This window comes from Triticum aestivum, chromosome 5B (assembly GCF_018294505.1).
Source record: "Triticum aestivum cultivar Chinese Spring chromosome 5B, IWGSC CS RefSeq v2.1, whole genome shotgun sequence".
NCBI lineage: Eukaryota > Viridiplantae > Streptophyta > Magnoliopsida > Poales > Poaceae > Triticum > Triticum aestivum.
Genome location: NC_057807.1, coordinates 593,671,449 through 593,680,628, shown reverse-complemented (window position 1 = coordinate 593,680,628; position 9,180 = coordinate 593,671,449).

Here is a 9,180-nt window from a genome sequence, read left to right as displayed (position 1 = left end):
ACTATTCCACATTGTTTTAATTGAAGACCAAACTCGTAACTCAAATATTCATCTCCGCGATCAGATCGCAGAAACTTTATTTTCTTGTTATGATGATTCTTCCACTTCACTCTGAAATTCTTTGAACCTTTCAACTATTTCAGACTTATGTTTCATCAAGTAGATATACCCATATCTGCTCAAATCATCTTGTGAAGGTCAGAAAATAACGATACTTGCCACGAGCATCAACACTCATTGGATCGCATACATCGGTATGTATTATTTCCAATAAGTCAGTAGCTCGTTCCATTGTTCCGAAGAACGGAGTTTTAGTCATCTTGCCCAAAAGGCACGGTTCGCAAGCATCATATGATTCATAACCAAGTGATTCCGAAAATCCATCTTTATGGAGTTTCTTCATGCGCTTTACACCGATATGACCCAAACGGCAGTGCCACAAATAAGTTGCACTATCATTATTAACTTTGCATCTTTTGGCATCAATATTATGAATATGTGTATCACTACGATCGAGATCCAACAAACTATTTTCATTGGGTGTATGACCATCGAAGGTCTTATTCATGTAAACAGAATAACAATTATTCTCTAACTTTAAATGAATAACCGTATCGCAATAAACATGATCAAATCATATTCATGCTCAACGCAAATGCCAAATAACATTTATTTAGGTTTAACACTAATCCCGAAAGTATAGGGAGTGTGCGATGATGATCATATCAATCTTGGAACTACTTCCAACACTCATCGTCACTTCCCCTTCAACTAGTCTCTGTTTATTCTGTAACTCCTGTTTCGAGTTACTAATCTTAGCAACCGAACAAGTATCAAATACTCAGGGGCTACTATAAACACTAGTAAGGTACACATCAATAACATGTATATCAAATATACCCTTGTTCACTTTGCCATCCTTCTTATCCACCAAATATTCAGGGCATTTCCGCTTCTAGTGACCATTTCCTTTGCAGTATAATCACTCAGTTTTAGGCTTTGGTCCAGCTTTGGGCTTCTTCGTGGGAGTGACAACTTGCTTGCCATTCTGCTTGAAGTTCCCTTTCTTTCCCTTTGCCCTTTTCTTGAAACTAGTGGTCTTGTCAATCATCAACACTTGATGCTCTTTCTTGATTTCTACCTTCGTCGATTTCAGCATCACGAAGAGCTCGGGAATCGTTTTCGTCATCCCTTGCATTATAGTTCATCACGAAGTTCTACTAACTTGGTGGTGGTGACTAGAGAATTCTGTCAATCACTATCTTATCTGGAAGATTAACTCCCACTTGATTCAAGCGATTGTAGTACCCAGACAATCTGAGCACATGCTCACTAGTTGAGCGATTCTCCTCCATCTTTTAGCTATAGAACTTGTTGGAGACTTCATATCTCTCAACTCGGGTATTTGCTTGAAATATTAACTTCAACTCCTGGAACATCTCATATGGTCCATGACGTTCAAAACGTCTTTGAAGTCCCGATTCTAAGCCGTTAAGCATGGTGCACTAAACTATCAAGTAGTCATCATATTGAGCTAGCCAAACGTTCATAACGTCTGCATCTGCTCCTGCAATAGGTCTGTCACCTAGCGGTGCATTAAGGACATAATTCTTCTGTGCAGCAATGAGGATAAACCTCAGATCACGGATCCAATCCGCATCATTGCTACTAACATCTTTCAACACAATTTTCTCTAGGAACATATCAAAATAAACATATGAAAGCAACAACGCAAGCTATTGATCTACAACATAATTTGCAAAATACTACCAGGACTAAGTTCATGATAAATTTAAGTTCAATTAATCATATTACTTAAGAACTCCCACTTAGACAGACATCTCTCTAGTCATCTAAGTGATCACGTGATCCAAATCAACTAAACCATAACCGATCATCACGTGAGATGGAGTAGTTTTCAATGGTGAACATCACTATGTTGATCATATCTACTATATGATTCACGCTCGACCTTTCGGTCTCCGTGTTCCGAGGCCATATCTGCATATGCTAGGCTCGTCAAGTTTAACCTGAGTATTCTGCGTGTGCAAAACTGGCTTGCACCCGTTGTAGATGGACGTAGAGCTTATCACACCCGATCATCACGTGGTGTCTGGGCACGACGAACTTTGGCAACGGTGCATACTCAGGGAGAACACTTCTTGATAATTTTAGTGAGAGATCATCTTAAAATGCTACCGTCAATCAAAGCAAGATAAGATGCATAAAGGATAAACATCACATGCAATCAATATAAGTGATATGATATGGCCATCATCATCTTGTGCTTGTGATCTCCATCTCCGAAGCACCGTCGTGATCACCATCGTCACCGGCGCGACACCTTGATCTCCATCGTAGCATCGTTGTCGTTACGCCATCTATTGCTTCTACGACTATCGCTACCGCTTAGTGATAAAGTAAAGCAATTACAGGGCATTTGCATTTCATACAATAAAGCGACAACCATATGGCTCCTGCCAGTTGCCGATAACTTCGGTTACAAAACATGATCATCTCATACAATAAAATATAGCATCACGTCTTTACCATATCACATCACAACATGCCCTGCAAAAACAAGTTAGACGTCCTCTACTTTGTTGTTGCAAATTTTACGTGGCTGCTATGGGCTTTAGCAAGAACCGTTCTTACCTAAGCATAAAAACCACAATGATAGTTCGTCAAGTTGGTGCTGTTTTAACCTTCGCAAGGACCGGGCGTAGCCACACTCGATTCAGCTAAAGTGAGAGAGACAGACACCCGCCAGCCACTTTTAAGCACGAGTGCTCGTAGCGGTGAAACCAGTCTCGCGTAAGCGTACGCGTAATGTCGGTCCGGGCCGCTTCATCTCACAATACCGCCGAACCAAAGTGTGACATGCTGGTAAGCAGTATGACTTATATCGCCCACAACTCACTTGTGTTCTACTCGTGCATATGACATCTACGCATAAAACCAGGCTCTGATACCACTGTTAGGGAACGTAGTAATTTCAAAAAAAATCCTACGCACACGCAAGATCATGGTGATGGCATAGCAATGAGAGGGGAGAGTGTTCGTCCACATACCCTCGTAGACCGTAGGCGGAAGCGTTATGACAACGCAGTTGATGTAGTCGTACGTCTTCACGATCCGACCGATCCAAACACCAAACGTACGGCACCTCCGAGTTCAGCACACGTTCAGCTCGATGACGATCCCCGGGCTCTGATCCAGCAAAGCTTCGGGGAAGAGTTCCGTCAGCACGACGGCGTGGTGACGATGATGATGTTCTACCGGCGCAGGGCTTCGCCTAAACTCTGCGACGATATGACCAAGGTGGAATATGGTGGAGGGGGGCACCGCACACGGCTAAGGAACGATCCGTAGATCAACTTGTGTGTCTATGGGGTGCCCCCTGCCCCCGTATATAAAGGAGGGAGGGGGAGGCCGGCCGGCACTTGTTGGGCGCGCCAGGAGGAGGAGTCCTCCTCCTAGTAGGAGTAGGACTCCTCCTTTCCTACTCCTACTAGGAGGGGAAGGAAGGGGGAGAGGAGGGGAAGGAAAGAGGGGGGCGCCGCCCCCCCCCTCCTAGTCCAATTCGGACCAGAGGGAGAGGGGGCGCGCGGCCCTTCCTGGCCGCCCCTCTCTCTTCCCACCAAGGCCCATGTGGCCCATTAACTCTCCGGGAGGGGTTCCGGTAACCCTCCGGCACTCCGGTTTTCTCCGAAATCACCCGGAACACTTCCGGTGTCCGAATATAGTCGTCCAATATATCAATCTTTATGTCTTGACCATTTCGAGACTCCTCGTCATGTCCGTGATCACATCCGGGACTCCGAACAAACTTCGGTACATCAAAACTTGTAAACTCATAATAAAACTGTCATCGTAACGTTAAGCGTGCGGACCCTACGGGTTCGAGAACTATGTAGACATGACCTAGAACTATTCTCGGTCAATAACCAATAGCGGAACCTGGATGCCCATATTGGTTCCTACATATTCTACGAAGATCTTTATCGGTCAAACCGCATAACAACATACGTTGTTCCCTTTGTCATCGGTATGTTACTTGCCCGAGATTTGATCGTCGGTATCCAATACCTAGTTCAATCTCGTTACCGGCAAGTCTCTTTACTCGTTCTGTAACACATCATCTTATAACTAACTCATTAGTTACAATGCTTGCAAGGCTTAGGTGATGAGTATTACCGAGAGGGCCCAGAGATACCTCTCCGACAATCGGAGTGACAAAACCTAATCTCGAATTATGCCAACCCAACATGTACCTTCGGAAACACCTGTAGAGCACCTTTATAATCACCCAGTTACGTTGTGACGTTTGGTAGCACACAAAGTGTTCTTCCCGTAAACGTGAGTTGCACAATCTCATAGTTGCAGGAACTTTGTATAAGTCATGAAGAAAGCAATAGCAACATACTAAACGATCAAGTGCTAGGCTAACGGAATGGGTCATGTCAATCACATCATTCTCCTAATGATGTGATCCCATTAATCAAATGACAACTCTTTTGTCCATGGCTAGGAAACTTAACCATCTTTGATTCACGAGCTAGTCAAGTAGAGGCATACTAGTGACACTATGTTTGTCTATGTATTCACACATGTATTATGTTTCCGGTTAATACAATTCTAGCATGCATAATAAACATTTATCATGGAATAAGGAAATAAATAATAACTTTATTATTGCCTCTAGGGCATATTTCCTTCACTCATCGCCCCCTGTGGGAGCCGAATGCTCCGAGCTCAGGGCGGCTGACGTATTAACTTCCGGCTTCGGCAGATCCGGACTCCTCCGTGACGACACCTCGGTGTCGCCCGCCTCATGAGGCAGAGAGGTGGGTGGGGTCTCGCTCTCCATCATATTCGGATGAAGGTCCCCCAAAGACGAACTCTGTTGAGAAGAGCTGCTAGCCGGACTACAAAAAATAAATCCTGGTTATTGATCTCGGAGAAATGTAGTACTTTTGAATTAATAGTTAACTCACAGCTCGATGGAGGGCTGGCCCATTGGCGGGCATGATGTGGTGAGGACGCCTGTTGGGGCAGAGCCCCTCGGTGACGCTTTCTTCCCCTGTTTGGGCATCTCTGTCTCCAATTCTTCAGAGGCGGCCCTTTTCTTCCCACGCGGGGAGGAGGCCTTGGACTCCCCTCCTCGACTATCCTCCTTTGGGGAGGAAGTAATTCCCCCGGTTCGGATGCGTAGGGTGTGAAGCTTGGCTTCACTATCCTTTTCTTCGCCTTTCCCCGAGGGCATCTTGCTAAGCACCCGGCCAAGCATCTTGGCTATGGTAGGACTAGGCGAGCCTTTGGGAAGTGGCGCCGGACACCTGATTCTCTCCGCCTTCCTGAGCCATTCCTGGCCACAGAGGGTTTTCAGAATGATGACTATGATAAATAAAAGCGAAGTGTCCGGCTTTAGAATTACTTACTTGGGTATCTAGGCGGTTGCAGCTTAGGCCCGCATCCTCGGTGATGTCCGGACACTTTACTTGTGGTCCGAAGAATAATTTGCACATCCCTTCGAGCGTCGGGCCAAAGAAGTGCTTAATAGTCCACGGACCCTCCGGATTGAATTCCCACATTCGGAGAGGCCGGCGTTCGCATGGCAACATCCATCGGATTAGCATTACTTGAATTATGCTGACGAGGTTAATGTCCTTATCAAGAAGCTCCCGGATACGGCTCTGCAGTATTGGTACATCACCAGCGGGCCCCTAACTCCGTCCTGCGTCGGTCCATGATGCCAATTTCGACGGAGGGCCCGAGCGGAACTCGGGGGCGGCCACCCACTTTGTGTCTCTGGGAGCCGTGACATAAAACCACCTCCGCTGCGATACATCAGATACTTCTGGGAAAGAACCCTCCGGCCATGGGGCATCGGCGTTCCTGCTTATTATGGCACCTCCGCACTCCGCATGTTGCCCCTCGATCATCTTTGGCTTCACATTGAAGGTCTTGAGCCATAAGCCGAAGTGTGGAGCGACATGGAGAAAAGCCTCGCACACAATGATGAACGACGAGATGTGGAGGATAGTGTCCGGGGCTAGATCATGAAAATCTAACCCGTAATAAAACATGAGCCCCCTCACAAAGGGGTCGAGGGTGAGGCCCAAGCCGCGGAGGAAGTGAGGAACAAACACGACGCTCTCATTGGGCTCCGGCGTAGGGATGACCTGCCCTGGAGCGGGAAGCCTGTGCTGGATGTCGGCGGTCAGATATCCGACCTCCCTAAGCCTCACAATGTCCTCCTCCTGGATCAAGGAGGCCACCCACCGGCCCTGAGAATTGGGTCCGGACATATTGGAGGATCTGGGTTGTTTGAGCTTCGGTTTCGGGTGTTAGAACTCGAGATGCGAAAGGGCGCAAGGGTGGTAGAGAAGAGGTATAGGCCTCGGCCCCTTTATAAAGGGGGTGAATATCAAGAGTCCTCAGCGTGACCGCGCGAGGCTTATGTAAAAGCTCACAGAGTCATATCAATGGTCGCCGTGGGGTTGAACACGCCCATATTGATGGAAGATCCCATAATAAGAGGAGCACGATCTCTGCTCTGGCAAGGTGTGCCAATAAAACCGCCTCACAACGCGAGTCGAGGTGGGCCAAGAAACACCGGTTCGTGTTGGGCCGGGCCACGATGCAGGGACACGACGCACGAAGATTGCCAGCAGATTAGATTTTTGCTGTCTTCCCTACGATAGTATGTGAGGATCATCTCGCAGATCCGGACATGGTCTACGTGTTCGATAATTACTTTGGAGTATTCGGTGAAGGAAACCCGCCTTGCAATGCCGAAGACAAGACTGCACGCTAGACTCATCGTCATTGAGTCCTGGTTCAGGGGCTACTGAGGGAGTCCTGGATTAGGGGGTATCCGGACAGCCGGACTGTATACATCGTCCGAACTATTGAAGCGTGAAGATACAAGACTCAAGACTCTGTCCCGTGTCCGGATGGGACTCTCCTTTGCGTGGAAGGCAAGCTTGGCGATCCGGATATTGTGTTTCCTTCCTTGTAACCGACTCCATATAAACCCTAGCCCTCTCCGGTGTCTATATAAACCGGAGAGGATGGTCCTTAGAAGGCCGATCACAATTACAATCATACCATCATAGGCTAGCTTCTAGGGTTTGGCCTCTACGATCTCGTGGTAGATCTACTCTTGTACTACTCATATCTTCAATATTAATCAAGCAGGAAGTAGGGTTTTACCTCCCTCGAGAGGGCCCGAACCTGGGTAAACATTGTGTCCCTTGTTTCCTGTTACCATCAGCCTAATACGTACAGATCGGGACCCCCTACCCGAGATCCGCCGGTTTTGACACCGACAGTCGGCCCAACCGAAGCCAAGCAGGGGGTCACTCCTGGCAGGCACCCTCCACCTTCGAAACATCACCGATCGCCGAAGCACCGGCCGCCACGCCGCACAAACGGCCATAGCTTTTCTCAACCCACACCTGAGCCGCGCACCCTGCCCACAAGCAGCGCGACCACCACCATCGAGGCCGCCGCCCCGGCAACCAAGACCCCACCGCAACAACCACGGCGACTAATGGATGCCACCGGCCAGTGAGAGGTAGAAGGCACCTCCTTCAACCCCAAAACGGACCTTCCGGTGGGAAGGGAAGGTGGCCCAGCTGGCCAGATCCAGGCAGGGGACGGGTGTCGGCAGCCGCCGGCCTCGTCCTCGCCGCAGCCACTGCACCACTCCACCGGGGACAAGGACCACCGAGACATCGCACGGTCAGGAGGCCCCCTGTCTCCCTCCCGGTCCCCCCCCCCCCCACCGGCCAGCCAACGGCACCCCCGCCAAGTCGCCGACATCTACCAGCAAGCCGCCACCGTCCGCCACGCGCACCGGCCGAAGAGCAGAGAAGAGAGGGCCGACCATCTCCTGAGCCACCCAACGGCCCCAGGCCCGCCTCGAACAGAACCACTTCAGCCCGCGCCGCCCGCGGGGCAGATCCAGCCGAAACCGCCGCCACCGCCACCCCGGGTACGCAACCAACCGGAACCACCGCGTCCGGCCCTCCACGCCTGGCATGCCGCTCCGCAACACCGCCGCCGAGCGCAGCCGCGCGACGCCGCCCGGGAGCGCCCGCCCGCGCCAAGCCCCCACGAGCGCGGAGAGAAAGTGCCCTGCCGCCGCAAGCACCCACCGGGCTTTGCCCGGTGACGCGGACAGGCAGCGACGAGGGAAGGAGGAGAGGTAGGGGAACGCACGCCGGCGACTAGGGTTATGCCCTCAGTCGCTCGCGGGAGCGACGCGAGGGGAGGGCGAACACGAAAGGCCCAATCGCCGGATAACATTCATGGGTTTCGGCTCAACAAATTCAAGGAAAGATGCATGGGAAAGGGGCGTAGTTTCAGCATAGGATTGTGAGGAATCAGAACACCTCATCGAGTAAGTGCCTGTTTTTTTGGAGACCTCGATGTTGCGTTACAGTTGGTTAGCGCGATAATGTGGTGACTTCAATGAACTTATAGTATATGGCCAGCACAAGAGCTTGGTTTTTGAAAAAGAAGTAAAAACCTCTCGACCTCCGCATCCGCACATGCACATGTCCATGCATGTAGACAAGATGGATATGCTTGTGACATGCGCTTCTCTTGTGAGTTGTACCCAGTGTCAATGTACATGCCCCAGGGAGAGTAGATTACAACTTGTATTGTGATCAAGTCAAAGTGTGTGCTTCGTCGAGAACACTGAAGTGGACGTGACCGTCTCAGCACCGCCGGATTTTCAGATTTGGCCACCCTCCCTAAACAGTTCGTCACTTGACCGCGCGCGTGCCGTACCGCCGAACCCAACCAACCCAACAGTCCACCACGCCCTCATCTCTGCACTTCCGCTCCGCGCGTCCAGTGCGTCCCCACTCCGCCACTCGCTTCCACTCCCCTACTTCACGGCGGCGCCGGGCCGCCGACAAGACGCTTGCGCCTCCCCAGTCCCCGCCCGGCCACCCTACCTCGCCCCGCAGCGCAGCGCGGCCGAACCACCGTCCACCCTCGTCGCGGAAGCGATGGCGGGCGGGTCTTCATCATCGTCGTCGTGGGGCCCCAGCCCCGCAGCGGTGACGGCGCTGGTGGGGCTGCTCGGGCTCGGCGTCGCGGCCTACATCGTGACATGGCCCTTCTTTCCGTGCTTTCGCCGTGCAAATTTTTGTGCTGGGC